Raw genomic sequence first — 10,424 nt, 5'->3', positions numbered from 1 at the left:
AGGTAGATTGAGCATGAAACTTAATTCTTGACAGAGTTAAAAGTAGTTTGACAAAAAAAAAAAACTTGCTACTATCCACTAACTATCTTTTTGTGGAAGATCTGAAGATGTAGTTGAAAGCGTCAGAAAAAGCCTGTAGGTTGACCATGAATTCTGTTCTGTGTGTGTGCTTCAGTGTTCATTTTCCTAGGAATACATTTTTAAACTTAACTGTTATATTGTTGTGTATTGGAAAGTACCACCCAACTCCTGTGAGGTGGTATTTACCTGTAGAGAGCAGTAAAGAGGCATTAATTTACTGTTTGGAATTAGGTGTTCCAACAACACTGATTTCTGTGTTTCATAGTATATATATGATTGTCAGATGAATATTATTTTTTTTAGTCAAATTAAGGTCGTAGATGTAGAAAAAAATATTTGTTTTATTCAATCATTCAAAATAGCATTAATATATATATATAAAACATAATAAATAGGGGTGTCTCGATTGTAAGTCCAATATCTATCGAAATGACGTCACAATCTTGACATTTTGAAATCAAAGGTTGAATCAAGGATTTAGCCACGTCCCCAGTGTCATGTCTGGCAGGCATGCCGAGAGGGAAAAAAACACACACAGCATGTTGTAGCGCAGCAAGTGGATTCACAATGGATCCAGCATTTCGGCGAAAATGCAGGTTTTCCCATTCATTTTAATGAGGATAGTCCGTTTTGGCTGTGGCAGTGCATGCCGAAAAAGTTGAAACAGTGTCTACTTTTGGAGAAACGCAGCCCGACACTGCATTGCGGTGGCCAATCACATAAGCTGGGAATCAGACTACAACTGAAGCCACAGTGGAGTATAAAGTAATGTGTCGTGTGTGTTCACTCAGTTTGGCTTTGTGCACCAGTTTAAAACATATCTGTGGATGCCGACGATCACTGTAGGGCCGGTATGTTTAACCTACTGTGGCAGAGACATGACCAGACATAAGCAGAGTAGAACGGGTCAGTAGCAGGACGTGTTATTTAGCATGGATAAATACTACAGAGTGAACACAACAGACATTTCTGTGTTTCACTTTCACTTTGGTTTGGTCTTGTCCCCCAGTTTAAAACACACAGCAATGACATTACTGTTTTTTTTAATCCGTTGATGAGGACAGTCACTAGTAGGTCCAGCTGCTAGTAGCAGAACAACATAGAAGCTTCGCCTTTCAGCAAAAACTGATCAGGAGGGGTTCCAAATACGTCACACAAATGGACCATGGAGTGACACTCCCACACCGCCACACCAACCTGTGGCATTTCACCGCACCACCATGCGCGTGTAGCATACGCGTCAACAGGCAACACAACAAATATGGCAGGACATCTCTGCAGGCATCATAGAGAAGTAGACTTAGAAAACAACACCACATATTATATATATATATACATATATATTTGTGTGTGTGTGTGTGTGTGTGTGTGTGTGTGTGTGTGTGCATGTGTGTCAGTACATATGTGTGTCACCACATATTGGTTGTTTTGTTGTGAACTTGAATGACATCTGCTGTAAAGAGTGCACACAGCAGTTACAAAAAAGAGTCACTAGATGGCAGGTACCCTCTATGACTTCTCTTTTTTTTGTTTACAGTTAGTTTCCAATTGACTGGTGAAACAAGTAATTGTTACATTTATATTGTAAATAAATTATTTAAATTTGACAATAAGGCCTTGGTGTGGTACATTGCAAACAAATAATGGAGATTGTATCACTCATGACACCATGTAGACCATCTTTTGAAATAAGAATTAAATGAGTTAACTTGGCATAAAACCAATGACCCTAGACTAGACTCAGCTAGTCTTAAAATGGTATAGCCATCTGTGCTAAAAGAAATAAAAAACAATAAAAAGATAGAGAATCGAATCGAATCGAATCGAATCGTAACCTTAAAATCAAAAATCAAATTGAATCAAGGATTTGGAGACCCGTGACACCCCTTATAATAAATATATAAAAATTTAACATTTTCAAACTAACATACTATCTGTAGTTTGTAAACTAAGAAATGTATGTAGAATAGTATGAAAGTATATGAAATAATGACTCTCCTTGTTCATATGAAATGACCCAAATAATCATTATAATATTTCAGCTCAGCCATGATCAATTATGTATATGTAATTGTGTCAAGGCTTGCTTGATTTCCTTAATCTTTCCAGATTAAAATGGAACATAATTGAAGATATAACCCCTGTAATTCCTTTTACAATTTACGGTACACACCATATCCCACTGAGCAGGCAACGTCTGTGGACATCCAAAACAGGTTGATATCATGTCCGTCGGGCCAGGCCATGATCTGGACGTCCACTGACAGCCAGAATTAGTCAATAAATGACGTTGAGAAAAGACGTCCAGTCAGGCCATAATCTAGACATCCACTGACATCCAGAATTAGTTGAGAATAGATGTTCATGCTGGTTATGATCTGGATGTCCACAGACAGCCATAATTAGTCGACAAACGCCATATAAATGTCTATACAACGTCCAGAAAAGACGTATAAAAAACTTTCATTCTGGCTCCCCAGAGGACGTCTTTTAGATGTCTTGGATGTCCATAAATGATGTCTAAAAGATGTGATCTAGACCACTTTTTGCTCACTGGGATGTTTCAGTAGGAATGCATTTTAAACAAATGCTGTATATATAGACATACACACATAAATGTGTCTATAGAAGTAGCATACAATCAAATAAATACAACTACACCAAAGGTGAGAGCAAAAAAAATCACCAGATTAACCAGATTATCTGTATTTCAGCCCGTTGACAAGAAAACATTTTATAAGCTTTTCTCACATGCCACACCCAAGGGCCCTAATATGGCCCTTATCTACATACTTCTCACCCAATGGCCCGCTCACACACAGCCACAGAGTCAGTGCTCCTATATGAAACATAAGAACCAGCTCTGTGTGTGATGATACTGCTGTACCCTCACTTTATTCTCTGCAGAGAGAAACCACGGCCCGGCTAACACAGCCGGCGCCTTGCAGCCTCTTGGAGACAAGGAAGGATGACCAAGCATTCAGCAAGAAAAAACAGATTAAATTACTCCCAATCAAATGAAAGAGAGTGACAAATTAAATTGGGGATGTCTATTTTTTTGTGAAACGCCTGCTTTGATGTCAGCCTTTTTTGTAAGAAATCACTTTTTATTTCGATTTTTAACAGCATTTGGACCAACTCAGCCAAGGTCTGCATTTACACACTTAACCACAGCTCAGTGACTAAGCAGCAGAATGAGATCACCATAAAGATGAGAGATATTCTAGTGTTTAACAGAGCTATTTTGTATGTGTTGACAATGATTCCCACCTGAGGGGGATTTGTTGCATTATACGGTTGCATACAGTTGCTGCTTTGTGCATTTAGATATTGAAATTATCGCTTGCTTGCTGGTATGTGAGAGTGCATAGGCTTCAAGGCATAAAAACTGGCCAAATACACAAATACAAACGCTATCAGTGTCATCACTTTGGGCAATTATTAGCACATAAAAGAAGCTGCTAAATGAAGGAGGGGAAACTATACTGATCACCACTAAGATAAAGGCTGGAACGAACAAGAGAAGAGAGAAAATGTGTGTGTGTGTGTGTGTGTGTGTGTGTGTGTGTGTGTCTGTGTCTGTGTCTGTGTCTGTGTGTCTCCAGATGGAGACCTGAGGGTTACATGTACAGTACCTGCTCCCTCCTGGCCTGCTAATGAGCTACCCAACTCTCCTTAATGGTGACTTACACACACACAAACACACACTTCCTCCTGACTGTTTCATTGAATGCGAATAAGAAGATTTGCAGCACGATTAAAGATGGAAATCATTTTAAACATATTTGAGATTTCACCGTATTTCACTTTCCCAGAAGGCACTCAGCTTGGATTTAAAGAAAAGGAGGAGATCAGATTTTTAAATCTCTCACAGACTCTGCACCTCTTCCTCAGATACTTAAACAAAAACTGCTTCTTTTTCAGTCTAAATGCAGCCAAAGTTAATGAAACAAAAGCAATGAAGCCTTGAGTGCCAGCATGATTTAGTTTAGTTATGGATTCATTCATTAAATACACAAAACAGAGCTGTGTTAATACTTTGTCAGTGAAAAATGTCAACATCAAGCAGCAGAAAGCTTTTTGATAGAGCACAAACCTAGACAAAGTAAGAAAGATTTCAGCACAAATGAGCACTGACCCCGCCTTTCCTGACATCCGACTATGCATTAGCAGTATGGCTTTGTCTTATGATGTTGAATTTTTCCCTGTAACTTGAAAAACCAGCAATAAATAGTCTTGAGCACATAATTCCACAGAGGAAGAAATAAAGCAGCTGCAGGAACAATAAGAGCATAATAGTCTCTTAAGACCAGGTGAGCCCCATCCACAGGGGTCTTCACCCGCTCAGCTCCATCACCACCACATCCACAATCTCCATGACAACCACTTACCATGACGACCCCCCTCACCAATGACGACCTCTGTCACCCAGCTGTCCTCCTGAGACCTGTAACAGAGCTAATACGGCTGCTGTGAAGCCTCTGTCAGACTGGATCCAACACCCTCTTCTCCTCCTCTTTTCGCCTGCCATTCCTCCACCCCGGGGGGTTAAAGCAACTTAATCTGAGGAAGTGACTCTCATCCAGAAAATAAAACCCACTCTATCCTCCTGGTACGACGGGGTGAAGTGACCCCTTCGCCTCCCGGCACAGGAATCAATTGGATCTACAGTGCTGCTAAACAAGGACTTAACTACTCCCTCGAACTGTAGCTCCTCTCTCGTGTAGCATGGAGAAAATTCAACCGAGAGTCTTCTGGCTTAGAAAATTCCTTGAATGGCTGCTGTAACTCGTTTTAAAGCTCAATTGTTTGGTTATTTTGAAATTGAGCTGTTTGTGCGTAGAAATGAGAGGACGATTGTGCACTACAGGAATGTGTGTGCACTTAAGTGCTTATTCCAGCAGAAGTACAACCCAAACACTTGCATGGACACACACAGTTTCTTAAAGCCTCTCTTTGTCTCGTGGGGTTGCATAATGATTCCATGACAGACACAGTCAGACATCATATGAAATTGATTCCACGCAGCCAAAGCTCATCTCTCCCTTTCTACGCCATTATCCGTATCCCCTGACAACTCTGCTCTTTATCAATCTCTCTCATCTCTTATTATCTTATAAAAAGGGCCACAACGTGCTATCCTGGGCCAACAAAGAGAGTGCACAGGCACAAATCGAGGATGTAAAAGTGAAGAAAGCATTGTCAGGACTCCTTTTTGAGTGAAGGTCCAGCTATTAATTCAATACTTTTCAGGTTGTCCTTCTTTAAAAGCACCATGGAGCTTTTGACCTGCAGGTTCAGCCACATCAGAGAAGCTCTACTCACTGGTAGAAAACCTACTAATCTGACGGAGTGGTTATCATCCCAAGAAATACATATTTACTACACCAAAGATTGTAAATCAAGCTCCACTGTATGTGAAATTTAGCCTCTAGGCCGCGCAGAAAGGGGTGTAGTAGATATACAAAAAGATGCTGTAGTGTGTCAATGCATGAATGAGTGTGTGTGAAACACTGAATGTGTACATACATGTGTAGCAGAGTAGTGTGTGACTTACCCCCGGCTGTCCCTGAGGGTTGAATATGCTCTGACAGTGCTGATGCTTCTCAGCGTCCTGCACCTCTCACAGCTTTCATCTACAATATGTTTGTTATTACTCAAAACTCCTTCCTTTTTCTCCAAGACACACTCTCTTTCTTTCTTCGGCTCCTGTCTTCTTCTACTATCTCCCTTCTTCCATCTTTCTCCTTCTTTCACCTCCTTTCCCCTCCTTGTCTGTAAATTATTTTCTTACTGTCTTACTTCCCACGATCTGCATCTCCGATTTTTTTTCACTTTCTCCCTCTTCCTTTCCTCTTCAATCATCGCTCATCTTTTTCTCTTCCTTCTCTCTGTCGCCCTCACCGGCGCTCCAGTAGCTTGGTACCGTTGTCTCTCGGCTGGCACAGAGAACAGGCAGGCACATGGGAGGGCTGTTTTGTAATCCAGCAGGTCATACCACCCTGGCACAGGAAGGGGTGAAGGGGGAGGGGGGCTGGTGGGATGGGATGGGGGGATGCTTATACTACTACCTTCCATCCTATACCTTTGCTGCATCCCTCCGTCTGCAAGCTGATGGTCTCTCCCTTTTTTCCCACCGACGACAGGAGGTCTCGCCTTGCTACATTCTCAGTTAAGGCTTTACGAGTGAGATAGGGAAAGGGAGGAAGGAAGGAACCAAGGAAGGGAGGACGGAAAAGAAATAATGGGAGTGGGAGGAAGTGTGGGAATGAAAGGGGGGATGAGAAAAGGAGAGGAGAGGAGAGGGATGGGAATGAAAGGAGAAATGAATAGAGGATGGGTATGGGGGGAGGGATGCCTCGAAGGGTTGTAGACTAAATCAATGAAGCCTCTTAGCTCAGGAAATATTTTTAAGTATAGGAATAAATTGTACGATAAAAATGAACAAAGAGCCTGGTCATGAATTTGTGATGCTGTATACTTACAACCCAGCCGCACAGTTGGCACTGCTGATTGTGTGCGAGAGTGCATCTTAGCAGAGGCAGTGAGAAAGCTAGTGAGAGACAGGAAAAGATGGAGATTAGGTCTCAGGGTGACTGACCGGCTGTCTGCCTTGCTGCAAGCTGTCATCTCTCCCAGAGATGGTCAAATTGCCATCCATTCATTCTCACTTTCACCTCAGTCAGCTGTGAAAGATGTTGTACATCAACAGTCAACGTGATTTGGATATGAGAGATTTGCCCAGCCCTATCATCATAGGGAATGATGATACAGGACAATGCAGAAACACCCTAGTGGGCTTAGTAGCAACTTTCTGTAATGTTCAGTTGCACATAAGCCAACTATGGTATGGTCAAGATTAGGGAAAAATCATGGTTGAGTCAAATGCACTCGAAATCTTGAAATATGTTCACATTATTTCCATTTAATGATGTATTATTGGGAGTTGTGGTCTATTGTTAAACAACCACCTCTGCTGATGAAAATCTATCTAACATGAGTCATGCAGAAATGTTACACTTTGGCCCAATCCCAATGCAACTCTTGCCCCTACCACTTAGCCCTACTGCTCCATTTCGCGCATTCGTGTCTAGTGGTAGGGTGTCCCAATGTTTGGGATAGAGGGATATGGCGGAGTGTCAGGGCTACATGGTCCAAGCAGAGAGGCACACTTCAAGGCCAGGGTTATTAGAACTCTCTTTTATTTCAATGTATTACGGTCCTTTACTTTATAACAAGCATGAAACCATCTGAACTAGTTTGCTGAGGTTTCAGTAGCTAAAAGCTTACAAGCTAATGTTAACACATTGCGTCAGCCTTCATCAAGACTGTCTTACATATACCAGACGAAGAGGCTTTGAATGAGGAACACAGTAGTCTCTCATAACTTGACTTATTGCCACTCTTAGTTTTGTTGCTTTGCCAACACTGGAGATAGGAACACACTGGACTGCATCTCCAAGTCAGTACTGATGAAGTTACAGGTACGTAGTTGTGAAATTAACCTTCATTTGTCAGAGCTAATGTTAACTTGCCTGCCCCAGCTATCTTGACTTTTAGCTCATCATTCTTCTTTTCAAAATGCTTTTTCCATATCTTAACATACTCAGGCTTGACGTTACGTTACCAAACTCACTTTTTCAATCTCTTGCCCTCTACCACGCTGATTTGCAGCATATATTTTGTCCATGTTAACAGACATTTTACTGTTCTCTTTTTGGAGGAAATATTCCCACACTGAGCTTCTTTTACCATGCTTCACTTTTTCTTTACCTTAAACAGCAAAGCTGTTAGCACAGTGTATCTGTATTGAAATTAAGAAATGTTTAGGTTGATGTAAGTACAGAAATCAACAAAATATATAACAATATATATTTTTATACAACACCAAATATAAGGTCTAGTTGTTTTAAAATATTTCAATGCAGAAATGTTACATATTATATGAAAAGACCTGGTTTAGGTTTATGCAACTAAAATGCTTGGTTATGGTCGAAGAAAACATTTTTTCTAGCTCCTCCAAATGGCAACACTTGGAGGTGGGACAAGAAGCCTGCTGCATGAGAGGCGCATTTGTTCAAATGGATATAATGGTGCACACTTCATACATAGCGATCACATGAAAAGTGACAGAAGTAGTTGCGTGAAGAAGAAAGGTGTTGTCAGAGTGTTCATGCTCTGATGATCCACCAAGTACTTTTTTTTAGGCATTGACCCCTTAATCCTTCATTGATATCTAATTTGGGACAGGTTGTTCTGAGCAGCTCACTTCATTCAGGCAAAACTGAATTAAGTGACTATATATGGACATAAAATGTGTCCTTACTGCTGCTTTCCATAAGTGGTTTGAAACATTTAACATACTGTCGATGTCAAAGATATTTTCATACATTGTACAATTTTTGTAATGATTCTCTTGGTTTTTCTCAACCTGTTCCTTAGTGATCTCAGTTTTAACATAATTAAGATTAATGATTATTTGGCTTGAAAATTAATACTACTGTGAAAAACTGAGGCTGTTGTAATTTAATGCATTTTCCATATACTATAATGCAGAGGGAAGAATGGGATCATAGCCAAGTGAGCTACAAATAACTGCTCATGTTAATACATGTAAGCACATTTTAATCTGCTGTAATTGACTGAGCTTTACCTATATGTTACAGTAGGGTGCTCCTAAATGCTGGAATGGGATATGCTAATGTGACTGTGTCAATGTGTGCACGTGCTGCCTGTGTGTGTCTGTGTGTGTGTGTGTGTGAGAGAGTGAGTGAGCGAGTGAGTGAGAGAAAGAGAGAGAGATAGAGAGAGAGTTTGAAAGAGTGAAGTTAGTGTGATTGAATGAATAACCACTGGACCATGAAGGAAGGTGAGTCAGAGGTGTGTGTGTGTGTGTGTGTTCGTGTGTATATAAGAAGTCTTGAGCAGCAGTCTTGTTTTTTGCAGCTGCTTTGAACTGTCTGCTTAGTTAAGTATTCATCTCATCTCAAAATAAAACACAGAAAAAAGTTATATTTCTATGTTTTCAACTTAATTATCTTTAATTAATGAAAATCTAATCTCTCTATATTTCTGTGACATTGAAATTTTGAATTTTGTAACAGGATGTCAGGACCCAAATGCAGCAGGAATAATTGGTAATCAGCTTAAATGATCAAACTCAGCTGGAGTAGAACAATGTGAGTGTAACCACAGTAATGTCTCTCAATAAAGTCTCTGGAGGAGCCGCTGGTTAAGCAGGCTGAATCTGGCCATGAAGCTGACGTGCACGTAGAAGACACACTTGCAGAGGAGTATAATGTAGACAACAATACCAGATAGAGCAAGGGGCGGAGTCGTGAAGGCAGAAGCCGGCAGGATGAAAATCACCCAGTGCACACACAAAGGCCACTGGGGAGCAGAATGGAAAACTCACTCGGGTGGTGGAAAAGCTTCGCCTGTCAGTCGCAGGCAGAAAACGGCAGGAACTATCAGAGTCGGAGACAGAAGGCAGGTGAGTTTACTGTTGATCAGGCAGGACGGGTTGGTCAGAGGCAGGCGGCAAACCATGTAGGTAGGGCCTCCATCTATAAACGTAGGTGGCGGTGGGGATGGAGCAGCAGGAACCAGTGGACTTTCCCGAACTGGCTTCACTTTGGAGTCGTGGAATGTAGGATGGATCCGCATGGACCGGGGCAACTTAGGCCTCACTGCAGCAGGGTTAATGACCTTATGAACCTTGAATGGCCCAATGAATTTAGGTGCCAAGACAAGAAGGGTTTGAAGACCAAACACAGTAGGACAGTCTCCATCTCCTGATTCTTGCGCTCCGTTTTGCTGTTTGATTGTGGATGGAACCTGGATGATATGCTGACAGTGGCCCCAATAAAAGTGCAGAATTCCCTCCAAAATACTGACGTGAACTTGGGTCCCCAATCGGAGACCACGTCAGAGGGGAGACCATGGAGCCAGAGAACATGAAGCAGGACCAGCTCGGCAGTCTCTCTAGCCATAAGAAGTTTGTGCAGGGGAACAAAGTGGGCCATTTTGCTGAACTGGTCTACTGCCGTCAGGATGGTGGTGTGTCTGCTGGATAGTGGTAGACAGGTAACATAGTCCAAGATAATAAGAGACCAAGGATGATGAGGCACAGGCAGGGGTTGCAGGAGACCAGCGGGGGCCTGGTGGGATGACTTGTACTGGCTGCAGACCGGACAGGCGTTAATGAACTCCTGAGTTATGCTGGATCCCAGGTTGACAGGTCGGTTTGGAGCTGTGAGCCCACTGGGGAACCTCAGACCTCAGGAGCGGAGGGACGAACAGGCAAAGCAGGAGGGCAGGAGCTAGGACCTGGCTGGTCCTCC

The sequence above is a fragment of the Pagrus major genome, chromosome 18 (assembly GCF_040436345.1).
Source record: "Pagrus major chromosome 18, Pma_NU_1.0".
In the NCBI taxonomy this organism is placed as follows: domain Eukaryota; kingdom Metazoa; phylum Chordata; class Actinopteri; order Spariformes; family Sparidae; genus Pagrus; species Pagrus major.
This window is presented reverse-complemented; position numbering follows the sequence as displayed.